The sequence below is a fragment of the Elgaria multicarinata genome, chromosome 2 (genome assembly GCF_023053635.1).
Source record: "Elgaria multicarinata webbii isolate HBS135686 ecotype San Diego chromosome 2, rElgMul1.1.pri, whole genome shotgun sequence".
Classification (NCBI taxonomy): domain Eukaryota; kingdom Metazoa; phylum Chordata; class Lepidosauria; order Squamata; family Anguidae; genus Elgaria; species Elgaria multicarinata.
The window spans coordinates 98373099-98388263 of record NC_086172.1 but is presented as its reverse complement, the minus strand read 5'-3'; the positions used below and the strand labels follow the sequence as shown (position 1 = coordinate 98388263).

The following is a 15165-nucleotide window of genomic DNA, read 5'->3' as shown; positions in this document are numbered from 1 at the left end:
TAGAAGTGACTTGTATGATAATGAAGTCCCAGATACGGAATTATATTCCTGTTCCTTGAAAAACCTTGACAGGTATTAAAAGGAAAAGAAAGGGCTCAGTTTAACTGTCAAGCAGAGCACCACAGAGGGACTGCAGATTTATTGAGTGTTAAATGTCAGTATCGATGTAATAAAGATGGTACACAGTAAGTAATAAGTGGTTTCCAGATGAGGAATCACTTTCAATAAGTTGTCAACATGTCGGGTGCTGTGAATTATTAAAAAAAAAAGAAAGAAAGAAAGGCTGGGGTGGGGAAAGAGAATGAGACCAGTTCTTAGCTAGTTAACTTTCAAGAAAATTGCAAAAGCTTTCTTCAATTTTCAGTCTCTTGGTGTCTTGGAAAGCAGTAATATTTTCTGCGAGTTACTAGATTGTGAAAGGACCTAAAAGCCAAGACCTATTGGCCTCAATCAACAAAATGGCTTATCCAACTAAAGGACACTCAAGTTATAACTTTAGGAATGAATGGCTTAACTTGATATATAAAATTTTAAATAGCAATGAGAGATGGCATAGGCAGGAAGCCCATGGTTCAAATTTCATCTCATTCAGAAGCATGTCATTATCTATCAGCTGCAGGCCCGTACATGAAATATGGAAATAATCATATTGCCCTATCTAGCAGGGCTGTTGCAATAATCTATGTGAAGCATCCTAAACACTCTCAAAGCCATCTGTTCATGATGATGGTTGATACACACACACACATCACTTTTCAAGAAAATATCCCAAAATTTACAAAGTGAAATTGGCCAGGAATTAAAACATTCTAAAATGGAGGTGATGAAACTGTGGCCCTCTCCAACCTCAACCAGCAAGGCCCATCAGCTACAGCCAGCAAGGCCAGTGGTCATGTGATAGGGAAATCATGCTACCATGTTCTAGGCATGCATCCTGCATTCTCAAGTATGTGAACATTTGAATGCATTGCGGGGGGGGGGCATTTACAAACTGCTGAAAAAGAGAAAATGCATCACCAAAAAAAGAAGACATTGGTTTACATAAATTTTTAATCTGCTAATTTATATGACTAGATGCAAATTTAGAAATAAGTATTGTTATTTTAATCGAGATATGGTAGATCTTGGCATAGTGTGGAAGGCTGAGCGGGTGACTTGTGTGGCTGCCTGTTCAGTGTGCTGCCCAGGTCCTGTTGATAGAAGATGCCTTCAAATAGAGAACTGTCTTCTGGCAGCCCTTCAAATAGGGGACTGTCCTCTGTAACAGAGGACACCTGGCCACCCAAGGATGTAGACATCTCTTGCTCAATGAAGGAAGCATTGGATACATAGAGTTTGAAATTGCCTTTATCTTCTGACACTTAAAATGCTGTGGTCCCTTTTAAACCAAAACTGTACTGAGGTCTCAGAAGCCAGGCTAAGTCAGAGTTGTGTGTCTCATTGAGTCATTTTGTATGATCACCGGTAATCATTGTGGCTTAAATAAGCTGCGGTTGGCAGTTGCTGCAGCTTATCGTGACATGCAAAGCCAGGTAAGGGTGGCTTGTCGCCATGGTTAACAACCTACCCCAGAACCCTACTGGGTACCCACTGCCAATTGGCCCAGCTTTTTCTTATCATAAAGAGATTTGATTGTCAATTGAAAGTCCGCCAGGAGAGTCATAAAACTGAGTAGCCTATCTGCGTCCCCATCACGTCTGTGTGCAGAAGGCTGCTCCCATGGACCAATCTCCTCTGCTGGATCAGGGTATAGAAGAGGCTGCATATAAATGATTGGGAAGATGTTTGTTGAAATGGTCATGAAGACTGATTTAATTTTTGGATCTCAGGATTATGTAGCAGCTTTTTCATCTAACTCTGGCTTAATGTATCGACTCTCTTATTTAAATACCAGATGCATTAAAAGAGTAGTCTAGTAACCATATTATAGATAGCTAGACAGACAGACAGACAGACAGACATGGAAGTGTCAATACAAGATGTGTTGACAAGTTGCTCTGGGTCTGTAGGATGGTTGCTTTTAAGAAGAGCCTTGCTGGGCAAACCAAAGGCCTATCTAGTCTGGCATCCTGTTTCACACAGTGGCCAACAACTGGGAAGCCCACAAGCAGAGTATGAGTTCAATAACCCCCTCCCACTTGTGTTCCCCAGCAACTGGTATTAGGGGGAAATACTAATACCTCAGTGAGGCCCTAGGATGTGGACAAGGTGCTTGGCCAAGTCCGGTCGACCACCTGTGTGCTTGACCCTTGCCCCTCATGGCTCATTACATCAAATAAGGAGGGGATCGCTGGCTGGGTCCAGGAGGTTGTAAATGCCTCCTGGAGAGAGGGAGTGGTGCCAGCCTCTTTAAAAGAGGCAGCAATTAGACCACTCCTGAAGAAGCCTAACCTGGACCCGGAGGATGTTAACAACTACAGGCCAGTGGCTAATATCCCCTTCCTGGGCAAGGTGCTTGAGCGGGTGGTTGCAGGACAACTCCAGGCACTCTTGAATGAAACGGATTATCTAGATCCATTTCAAACGGGTTTCAGGCCTGGTTTTGGAACGGAAACTGCCTTGGTCACCCTGTGGGATGACCTCTGTCGGGAGAGAGACAGGGGGAGTGCGACCCTGTTGGTTCTTCTGGACCTCTCAGCGGCTTTCGATACCATCGACCATGGTATCCTTCTGGATAGGTTGTCTGAGCTGGGAGTTGGAGGTACTGCATTGCAGTGGTTCCGCTCCTACTTAGATGGCCGATTCCAGAAGGTGGTGCTGGGGGATTATTGCTCTGTGCCGTGGCTCCTAAACCATGGGGTTCCACAGGGCTCTATCCTATCCCCTATGCTGTTTAACATACACATGAAGCCGCTGGGGGAGGTTATCCGGAGATGTGGACAGAGGTGTCATCAATATGTGGATGATACCCAGCTCTACCTTTCCTTTTCATCAAACCCAGGTGAGGCAGTGGCTGTTCTGAACCAGTGCCTGGGCACGGTAATGGACTGGATGAGGGCTAATAAACTGAGACTCAATCCAGACAAGACGGAGGTACTGTTAGCGGGTGGTTCATCTGTCCGGCAAGGTGATGTTTGTCCTGTCCTGGACGGGGTTGCACTCCCCCTAAAGGATTGGGTCCATAGTTTGGGGGTGCTCTTGGATCCAGAACTGTCAATTGAGGCACAGGTGAACTCAGTGGCAAAGAACACTTTTTATCAGCTTAGGCTGATATACCAACTGCGCCCTTATCTGGACAGAGTTAGCTTAGCTACAGTTATCCATGCTCTGATAACCTCTCATTTGGATTACTGCAATGCGTTATACATGGGGCTGCCTTTGAAAACAGTCCGGAAACTTCAACTGGTACAAAACAGGGCAGCACGGTTACTAACAGGGACTGGCCAACGAGACCCCATCACACCAGTCCTTTTCCAGCTTCATTGGCTGCCAGTCCAGATTCGGGCCCAATTTAAAGTGCTGGTATTAACATTTAAAGCCCTAAACGGCTTGGGGCCAGGCTATCTGAAGGAACACCTCCTCCCATAGGGTACCTGCCCGGACCCTAAGGTCATCCTCAGGGGTCCTTCTCCGTGAGGCCCTGCCAAAGGAAGAGAGGCAGGTGGCTACCAGGAGGAGGGCCTTCTCTGCTGTGGCACCCCGGCTGTGGAATGAGCTCCCTAAGGAGGTTTGCTTGGCACCTACATTATATGCTTTTAGACGCGAGGTGAAGACCTTTTATTCTCCCAGCATTTTAACAGTCTATAAATAAATTTTAACTTGGTGTTTTAAATTTGTAATTTTGCGTTGCTGCTGTTTTTATCTGGTTGAGCTTTTATATTGTATTTTATATTATGGTTTTATACTGTTGTTTTATACTTTGAATGTTTTTAATTTTTGTGGATTGCCCAGAGAGCTCCGGCTATTGGGCGGTATAGAAATGTAATAAATAAATAAATAATAGTAATGTTATTATTACTATTAATATTACTGTTAATAATAATATTAATAGTTATTATTATTATTATAAATGTTATTATTACTATTATTACTGTACTATTATTATTACAGTTATCTTCCATGAATTTGTCTAATCCCCCTTTGAAGTCGTCAATGTTCATAGCCATCACTACATCTTGTAAAGTGAATTCCATTGTTAAATGATATGTTCTGAAGAACTTCCTTTTTGTCTGCCCTGAGTGTCCTGCCCATGAGCTTCATTGTTTTAGTATTAAGAGAGAGGAAGAAAAACTTTGATTTGCTTTCTTCACCCTGTGCATCGTTTTAGAAAACAATTGAGGGGACTGCAGCTCATCGTGGTCCATCTGCTTTGCAAGCAAAAGGTCCAATTTTCAATCCCCAGAATCTCAAGGTAGGAATGGAAAGAATCCTGCCTGAAACCCTAGAGAGCCAGTACCAGTCAGTGTCAACAGTACTGGGCTAGATGGCTCAGTATAAGGAAGCTTCCTATGTTCCTTTGCACCCCCTTACCTCACTTTTCTTCTAAACTAAAAAGCCTCAAACATTGTATCCTTTTCTCACAGGAGGGTTGCTCCAGCATTTTGGTTGCCCCTTTCTGACTCTTTCCCACTTCTACAACTTCTTTTTTGAGGTGTGGTGACCACTACCCCAAGATTTGAAGCATGTTTGCACCATGGATTTGTATAAAGACACCAATACTGGGAGTTTATTTTCAATTCCTTTCCTAATAATCCCTAGCATGGAATTTGCCTTATTCACAGCTGATGCATGCTGTGTCTGTGCTCATATCGCTGTATGAAAATGTCCAAACTGAATCTCAGGTGAATAGGTATTGTAGGTAGCAAAAAGGTTATGAATTCTAGTATAGTCTGTTGGACAGAATATATGCATTCTAGAGATACTATCATTTGTACACGTTCTGAAGTATTTTTGGTTTTTCTTGGCTATTGAGCTTCTTCCCCCTCTGATGTTGAATATGGAAGGCCTAACCACTGAGGTGAACTGGTCACAGTTTGCATGTAACCATTTGGCAAGCTGATAATCCAGTGTAATGTCTCACCAAGTAGTGAGAATAATTTTATGATTGCCATCCTAGTTTCCCCTGTCTGGAAACAGATGTTTGTTAAAAAAAACCCCAGTCTACTTTGATCGTTTAAGGTTCAACTAAGATTTTCAGCGTTTATGCTAAATAATAATAGAAACCCAGTCTGCTTTGATCTTTTAAGGTTCTACTTAGATTTTCAGCATTTATGCTAAATAACAATAAAACAAATAGAGAGAGGAGGAAATGCCCCTCCCCGAACACCCCAGTCTCCTTTCCTGTGGCTCATTAAAGCCATCATTTATTTAAAAGTTCTCAGTTATGCTTACGCTGCCTTATCAATGCCAGTGCCAAATGCTAATTATTAATCAGTTCAGTGGCAGCCCTAGGCTACAACAGTTCTTCCAGTGTTGCATGCATTTTGCCACTCAAACATGAATCTATTTCTCTTTCTGAAGCAATTTTAATGAGTATTTACTCTCCACATTCCAGGTGATTTAACGGTTTGAGAAGGATATATCCTAGACTGATATCAAATTCTGTGGCATGCATACTTAAAATTGCTTTTTAAAGTATGTTAGGGTGACCAGCTGTCCGGATTTCCCCGGATTTGTCCTGGTTTTTGTTCTTTCCATGGTGTCAGGGGGGATTTTCTATAATTTTCAATAATGTCCTGGAATGACACACCTTTCCTTTTAAGGCTGCCATTAGCATGGCAGGAGTGAATGACATGCTTTCTTGAGGCACATCATTCCCCCACCCCGAGCTCCAATTGAGGTCTTAAAGGGGAAAGTGGGTCATTCGTGGACATTATAGAAAAGGCCCCCATTGGAGTGGATGGTGGTGGTGCAGAATGAAATCCTTTCCCCTCCTCCACTCCAATCGGGTTCTTTAAGGTGGCGGGGGAATAATGTACTTTCTGCAGGACTCAGAAAGCTGCTTCCCCCCCCCCACTAGGTGTCCTCTTTTTTGGTTTCCCAAATATGGTCACCCTAAAGTATGCCCTATGAAGCTGCTTTCTTAGCAACCCCACCCCACCCCGCGATGCAGGCATTGGAGAGCAGAAGCCTCATGTGTGTAGAATCTATACATAGTGGGGGAATGGGATCACCCATCTGACACACACAGTTTGATGACATGAATAGTGTGGCGCAGTGACTCGAGGGTGGGACAAAAGCTTTCATGGTTTCTTTGAAACTGTTATTGTTCCTCAGCCTACCATTTACCCCAAAGGATAAAAAGTTGAGGGTCATATGTGCTAACCTGAGGTTCTTGGAGGAAGGACTGGATATTTAATAATAATGTTTCAATTGAGTTTCTATAAATTCAGAGTGTGTAAACTTCATCCATGGAACCTTTGATTTTGAGCCTCTTGATATTGAGTAAGAGGGATTGTATGGATTGGGCCCACATGTATTGGATTCTCCAGTACATGTTAATACATCTTGATACAAGACAGTTTTGTGTGGAGATGCAGTCAGTCTTATTTAGGCCTAAAGTAAGTGGATACAATCCTGCTTCTCCATTCTACAGGTGTTTGAGATAATAAACTTTTAATTAAAATGCAATTAAAATGGCACCTGCACCCTGGAATATAGCTGCCTGGGCTCAATGTTCCTGTCAGCATCAGGGCAAAGATAATTAAAATTAAAGGGGAGCCCTGGAGCTCAGAGGCATGGTTCCAAGTTCTGTGGTTCCATTGCCCAATATTCGCCTAATTACATTATGTGCTAGTGAGAAACCTGCAAGTAGAAATTACTTGCTGGATCGAGAGAACAATACACAATTCTATGTTAAAACCTTAGATATAGTCAGATTTCTTAATGAATTTCCATTCTGCAAGTTTTGTTTGAAGAACAGCAGCCGTAATGTCAGAGGCCCTCTGTCGAAGAAGGCTGACATTTCCACTAGTAGTTTCCATTTGTTCCTATTATCAATGCCTAATAATGGTTCCATTAGCAGAAAATGTGAGGGGGCCGTTTAACCTTGAAAGAGCTCCTCAGCCACTGACTGAGAGAGATCCCCCTCCATTTAGTGGACTTGAAGTGTCTCTCTGTGCCAACAGGTATTTTGTTTTAAAGGTTTGTCAGCACATCTACCAGACACGAAGATTGTTTCTTGGACAGTTTCCAGTTAATTTCTCCTGTCTTCTCTTTGTGCCAACCTCTTCTCCTCACCATTTGGTTGCACAATGCTTTCATTATTTAGTGAGAGTGATTATTTAGAGACTGAGCAGAAACCTGAATAGGTGGTAATATATGAACCTTTTTTCTCTCTCTCCTCCAGAAGTAGCTGTGAATTTTGAACATGGTTTAAAAGCAGCAAACCATCAATATAGGATTCTCAACACAGTGTCCCCAATATGTTTCAACTGCTTTTCATACTGTACTGTCTCTTGCACAACAAGTCCTGGGATAGTTGAGGGAATATAAATAAGCCTTGCCGACTTTTGAAAGCTACATGCCAAAAGCATGTAATATTTACAATACAACACATTCAGGAGAGTGGAATGAATTAGCCAATTAATGTTGTCACAAAAAGATCCTTCTCAGAATAGTAGGTAGCCCATGCGGCTTTTGAAAACCATTACATAGACAAGCTGCCATCTATATAAAAAGTATTATTATATTTTTACTACGGGGAGGGATTTTTACATTTAGGTATTTCCATATCAGCTGCCAAAATGCTCTGGAGATACACCTGTAGTTTGGCAAGTTGGAAGTGGCTTTATTATGCTTTTAAAGAGTTTGACATGGAGTTGTATGAGAATGAGCTCATGCATGGCGCTGTCCTTTTCTAGTATGGTTGCAAGGAGGAGTTCAGAAGATTTTGCTTGTGTTGTAGATTAACCAGAGATTGCCGTTGTTGTTGTTGATTCTAAACCACCACATAGCTGAAGTTCTCTTAGTGATATACAACAATTCATAAAAATACAACAGCATTACAAAATAAGCATAATGAAAACAGTCTGAAAATGTTAACAAAGACAAATTAAAGCAATGTAACAGCGAAACGCAATTTATGTAAACAATATATTCTGTTTGACACTAAATGTTCTTCTTATAGATGCTGTCCAAAGGATTGTGTTTGTGGATAATCAATGAGAGTAATGCAGGCTTGACAATGATTATTATTATATACATAACCAAATGGCAATTCTGATGGAGCCATAAATGCAAAGGAGCATTCGGCAAATTTGGGGGTGGGGAGAGGAATCTACTCATTTTTAGTATCCATGTGATTATTTTCTGAATAATATACACAATGAAGAACTGTGAAGAGGGAGAATAATAATGTTGAGCCCGTGTTGTCTGTTCTACAGAGATTATCTCTGCAAAAGCAATAGTTGCACAAGCCCTTTTCCTAAACAGAGATTAACTCAGCCCCCCACCTCATGCCCTACAGATGTGTTGGACTCCAACCCCCATCATCCCCAGCCATAACTGGATTAGCTGATTATGGCTCCTTGACTGGGAGTACTGAATTTGGTAGGGCTTACTTCTGAGTAAGCATGCATAGGACTGCATTGTAGCGTAACAGATATCATATATTCTTATGGGGTTCAATACTGTCTGCTGCTTTTGAACTATTAAATTAGTGTTTCAGACAGGATACAATGACAGCTGCACCAGTGGAATATCAGGACTTCTTTGCTAGCCAACCAATGACGCTGCACTGTCATAGTGGTTTGACCAACTCAGCTCAGATATACAGCAGCAGCCCTTCAGCTTTGGCTATTGGCTGGTCTAGAAATGCACCAAGTAAATAAATAAATTAGAAAAGGCATTGCACAATAAGTTGAGCACAATAATGGTAAGTGCCAGCTATGCCGATAGGAATCAGAATGTCTTATATTAGGTCAGCCATGGATCCACTCTCTGTTTGAACAGTTCTCATAGGACAGTCCTCTGTTTGTAGGTCTGGGTTAAAGATCAGGAGCCTTAAGAAGGGAGGGCAAAGCTTTGAAGTTGCACATCAACAAGTAGCACCTGGACAGATGATGGAGCAGGTACACATAGGTCACCCACTCACCATCCTTCCCAGTGTGGTGAAATTTATTTCCTTTCTATTGAATTATAATAATTATTTCTAAATTTGCACCCATGCTTATACATCAGCACATACATTTATGTACATCTGTATCCCCTTTTGTCCTCTTTTTTTGGCATTTTGTAAGTGGCCACCCTACATAGGCAGCACACTCAATATATTTATGCTGTCAGCTTCCGTGCTATTCTACACAACTAATATTTCATGGTAACTTTTTATAATGGAATTGCAGCAGAATGAGAGGAACTAACTCACTAGACACATAATGCTTTTGTGGCGACATAACTCATGCCCCTCTGTGGGCCCTCTCTTTTGTGAATATCTGTAGCATCAGGTAATCAGTGTAGTAGAAAGAGATTTACTCCACAGGGATGTTTGGTAGCTTCAGTTTAAGGTTGTGCTAGAGAATCTTTAGGGTATACAAGAAGATGCCTGCATCTATTGATCGTGTGTTTTCAAGAGCTATCTTAAGTTTCAATTGTTTCAGCATTTTGCAGATTGGCTGTTCAATAAGGAATTTGTTATCCCAGATAGAGAATTTATTCTTAGATAAAAGTCTTGGAAGTGTGATTAAGGGTGCAATCCTACGTATAATTAGATAGGAAAGGGTCCTACAATTTGCAGTGATCCCCAGCTAAGGATGCTTATTGTAGGATTTTTTTCCATCTGAACATAAGAACCTAAGAAGTGCCCTGCTGGATCAGACCAAGGGTCCATCTTGTTCAGCACTCTGTTCACACAGTGGCCAACCAGCCATTGGCCAGGGATGAACAAGCAGGACATGGTGCAACAGCATTCTTCCCACCCATGTTCCCCAGCAACTGATGCACACAGGCTTACTGCCTCAAATACTGGAGATAGCACACAACCATCAGGTCTAGTAGACATTGATAGCCTTTGCCTCCAGGAATGTATCCAACCCCCTTTTAAAACCATCCAAATTGATGGCCAATTTATGTGAAGAAGTACTTCCTTTTATTTGTCCTGGATCTCCCACCAATCAGCTTCATGGGTTGACCCTGGGTTCTAGTATTTTGAAAGAAGGAGAAAAATGTCTCCCTATCCACTTTCTTCACACCATGCATAATTTTGTACACCTCTATCATGTCTCTCCTTAGCCTCCTTTTTTCCAAGCTAAACAAACCCAGTTGATGTAACCTTCCCTCGTAGGGGAGATGCTCCAGCCCCTTAATCATTTTAGTTGCCCTTTTCTGCACTTTTTCCAGCTCTATAATATCCTTTTTTAGGTGTGGAGACCAGAACTGTACACATGCATAGGATTGCACCCATAATTGTACATGGGAAATATTAAACTTGTCTATTATTCCTTGCTAATATTTTGTCAGTTATCTTCATTGTACAGAAGCACTAAGTAGTAAAAATAATCCAAGGGATAATTGCATCACAGAAGGTATTCTAATTTAAAAGGTGATGCGTCGGCACACTCTCAAACTTGATCGATACTCAGGTTCAGAGTTTCATGGACACTGTAAAAAAAAAAGTAGCATGGATTGCAGAATCAAACTCACAGAAGCTGTAGTTTACAACTTGCATAAATCAGCTTTAGTTTTGTAGAGTGCAGTTGGATGCCTCCTCTAGTTTTTCAGTTTGTTCCCCTTCTCATTCTAAAGTCATCTGGTTCACACCAGCATATTGATCGCTTGATGGGTGTCAATCTAAACCCCTGCCAAATGCCATCTGATGGATCATTGGATGTGGCAGAAGTGGAGTACAGCCCTGTCAGCAGAACGTCACTTTTACCTCAGAACCTCCCCAAGGTTCTGCAAGCATTTTATTCGCACTCATGAGTGGTTACTCACAGAAGTTTGCGGGTCCTTTTCATGATGTCGTCAACTTTAGATAATTCTCATGACATTTTCAAGCAGGAATCCACCATTTTATAAAACCCTGAAAATGCTGTAATAAGCAAAATCTGCTGGTGGTGTAAATGAAACATATGTGAAGGAACCGGCAAAAACAAAGGGGGAGGGAAGCATATATTGTGATGATCATTAAACCCGTAAATACTGTGGGAGACAAAGACCTGGTAAGGCTGTAGGTTTTTTGCTAAATATGAAGATGCCCACAGTGTTTGCCCTTAGTAGATCAGAGAAGTGGACTACCCATGCACTTTCGGCTTCTTGCACGGCCTGCTGGGATAGCTGGCTCTGTAAAAGCTCCTAAACATTCACACCCTGTTTATAACATTTTGTTAAAGTGCTTTACTCCATGGTAGCTTTCCTGCAGTAATATACTATAAATGGATTTTAATAGCTTCAATAACCAGTAAGTGCAGATGCTTACTGATAGTAGCTGTTTAAGCCATGTAAAATGCTTTAATTGCCCTGGTGTGAGTACTACTGCCATTCAATATTCCCACTCTTATTGGAGTTTCATTTGAAGACGCCCAGTAAGAAGCTGTTGTTTCTTATGGTTAGGTGTACAGTATTTTAAAACAACACAAGATTAAAAAACCCCACCATAAAATCATAAAACAAAACAGCCAAAAATACTTAAGAAAACTACTAAATTAACTAAATGCCTGCATAAACAAAAATTACAAATTCTTACAGCAAGGTTGGAGAATGTGTGGCCCTTCAGATGTTGTTGAACTGGAACTCCCACCATCGGCTATGCTGGCTAGGGCTTATGAAATCCAACAACACCTGGGGGGGTCACCTGTTTCCCACCCCTGTTTCCCATCACCTCCAGAGATCAGCTCTTCCTCATCCATAATGGTGAATCTTTCCAAAGCTGAAAGAATCCCTGTTACTCAAGGGCACCCATCTAACCTCTTGCAATGAGGGCATAGGGAGCTGGGCTTGACCACTAGACTGCAACTGGCACATGATATACTTATTTATTTATTTATTTATTTATTTATTACATTTCTATACCGCCCAATAGCCGGAGCTCTCTGGGCAGTTTGTCAAGTGACAGTTTGTCAAATATGGAGGTGTCAGGTGATGAGGGATTTGTAGAACTCAAAGCTAGCACCCTGAAAGGTGGATGAATAGAAAAGCACCACCCAGAAGCACACCTGTAGCCAGTGCAATCACTACAATACATTAGATGTGCTCATGCCTTTCCAGGTCCATTAAAAGGCAGGGAGCAGTAGCATCATAATAGGAGGACCAGCATAAGTAGTTTGCACTACCTGAAAAATGGCTTCTTTGCTGTCAGGAGCAAGAAGAAAATCAAGAAGGCGTAGCTCCATTGCTTAGGGAAGAGGGTGAATCATTAAGTGGTGATGGAGAGAGGATGGAACTACTAGTTTCTCTTTTGCGTCAATCTCCTCCCTTAAAAGGTGAAATGTGGGTCGGGCTCTACTACTGTTAGATGGATCAACAGCTGGTTGAACAGCTCTACCAAATGAGTGCTCATTAATGGCTCAGCCTCTTCCTGGAGGGAGGTCTTGAGTGAAGGGCGACAGAGCTCTATACTAGGCCTTGTGCTGTTAAAGATTTTTCTTGCGCCACTCAGTTGTATACACAGAGCTATTTCTAAAAAAGTGTTCCTTCCATGAGTGAAATGCCTGAATTTATGCCATTGCATCATCACTGTAAGGAGACTTCTAATTAAGCTGTGGCTTGCTGTAACTTTTCATCCCATAGAGCTTCCCGCAACAGTGCTATATAAGGATACTTTCTTGATGGCGATGCTGTAAGTGACAAAGAAAAGCAACTGCCTCCTTTGGTCTGTTGAAGTGCTGTCCTATCAGTCTTTCAGACCTATTGGAGTCAGAGAGGCAAGCACTGTCATCTTTTAACTTTTGGTGTAGCTTGTCAAATGCTCATCCATGCAATATCTGGGCTCTCAAGAAGGATTTAAGTCTTTCTAGGGTGGTGAGGCAGCAGACATAAAAATTATAATAATATCTAGGTAGGCTGTACTAGGTTAGAGTATCAGGCTGAGTTGTCTAAAGGTGAGGATGTGTCAGATAGGAATGGGTGAGAAATTCAGTACTTCGAGGGGTTGGGTTTTTTAATGGATTTACCTGAGCTATACCTCCCAGAACTGAACATGGAAATGGATGAAATTTTCAGTCAGAAATCGATACATTTCCAAGCTTGTGGTGTGTTTTGCTAAAGATTTCTTGTATGTCTGACAAAATGCACACATTTGAAAGCTATGCAAAAAAAAGTTGCATATATTTCTAAACCGTGCCATTTTGCAAATCCATTGCAAAATTCTGAGAAGTGCATGTTTTGAAGAATAATTAAGTTTCAGTCTGCAAATCGATCGATAGTGCAAAATTAGGTAAGCTTGCAAAAATGTGAACCAAATTAATTTATCTCCTTTCCCTATTACAGAGAATTAGGTACAGGCCACTTCCTCCCAATTGTTATACATAGTATTTGCAACACCTTTACTTTCACTTTATAAAAACAACTACATCCTCTCAGCTGTGCTATGAGGAAATAATTGGCATTTAAAGAAAGGCAGGGTGGCAATGAAAAAAAGTGCTTTTTGGAATGACAAACAAAAAGCAAACATGCACTACAAATAAAAATTGAATATGAAAGAGGTTAAACAAGAGTAATTCTGTATCATAAGCAATCTCCCAAAACATACATAAACCGTAACCTCCAGTTCCAACTTCTACAACCAAATATTGCTTAGAGGCACTGCAGACATCAATAGAAACAAACTCCAATCTAATACATTTTATTCATCAGTACCCTTTCAACTTTCGCTTCTGTACAGCACCATGTACATTGATGGTGCTATATAAATAAATAATAATAATCATCATCATCATCATCATGGTAGGACCCACCCATTTAAATTCACACCTAAAAAATAATCATTTGGATCATGTACGTGTCAATCAGCCAGAGTTCATGTTGCAGGGCTCTTTTCAGGCTTCATCTAAAAGTTCTTTCTTTTCTCTTTTCTTTTAACAAGTGCTCCTTTCCCAGCCAAGAATTGCCTATCCACCATGCCCTGGCACATGGGCGTGCGGGGGCCGTTGCGGGTGGGGGCGAAGAGACACGGTGTGGGGGCAAACCATTGGCTCATCCCCAGTGGGGCCACTTGAAGGGGGAGAAGCAGCGCAAGGATATAAAGTGCTTTGCTCCTCCCAGTGCCCTCTTCGGCGTGAGTCTCCCTCTCTCCCTTGTAGGCAGTGTGGGTTCGCTGGTTGCCTGTTTGGGGGCCAAGTAGGAATTTTTTGCTTATATCCTAAGTTGGCTATGAGTTTTTTCGCCTACTTCACACTGTGAGACAATGGGGGAGTAATAATTAGGTTAATCTGGCGTTACTGGTCACAATTTTGATTTGGCGTTATTTGTGGGCATCATGGGCGAGCATAGGAATGGTGAGCATTCTTTGGCACCGTTAGTGGTGAGGGGTTCCCGAGGCTTGCTTCCACAGTAGAGACTACAAGGAGAAATGGTATCATGAGGTAGAGGAAAGAAAAAGCAAGAAAGAGATAATGCATTGTATACCATACATGGTATCCATAGTATTTCAAGAAAGAAATGACATTATTTTATTTATTGGCTTGTTTCATTTGTAAGTCTGAGGGTAGGGTCTGTGTTTTATTTTTATTTTATGTACAGTGTTATATTGTGGGCAGCCTAGACAACAACAGCAGCAGCACCATCAACAACAAAGATGGTGCTGGTGATCCAGCCATAGCAAACATAGTACTAAAAATAATCTATGGAGTCCAAATTTATACATGAATATTTGATTAGTTCCCTATAATTCTTACATTTTGTGTTTGAAGGAAGATAATGCATTACTACATCAGTCAGAAAGATTGTGTGTGCGTGTTTTGTCCTAGTATGTAGATATAAAGTGTTTGCTAGTGGCCTTGATTGCAGCTTGTTCAACAATGGTTTTAAAAATCAAATTGCACTTCATCTGCTGAGAGATCTATAACTTTATATCAAATGAGAATTGCAGTTAAAGTTTTATTACTAGCTAAAGTGTCCATTGTATCACAGCATAATAAATTGCGTTCCCCCCCATGATTTGTTTATTTTGCTTCCTTGGCAGTAATTTTCTTCTTTCGATTTTGTTTTCTTCCTTTGCTCTTATGTGTTTTTCAGTTAAAACAACAACAACATAGATAAATTTAATCTACTGTATATTATTTTTTTAAA

General features: G+C 41.2%; 1 protein-coding gene across 1 annotated transcript in view; it reads left to right on the top strand.

Annotated features, from left to right (window-relative positions):
* Positions 1–15165, top strand: part of GALNT18 (polypeptide N-acetylgalactosaminyltransferase 18) — a 349029-nt gene that overhangs the window by 142413 nt on the left and 191451 nt on the right. The gene's annotated exons all lie outside the window — the stretch shown is intronic.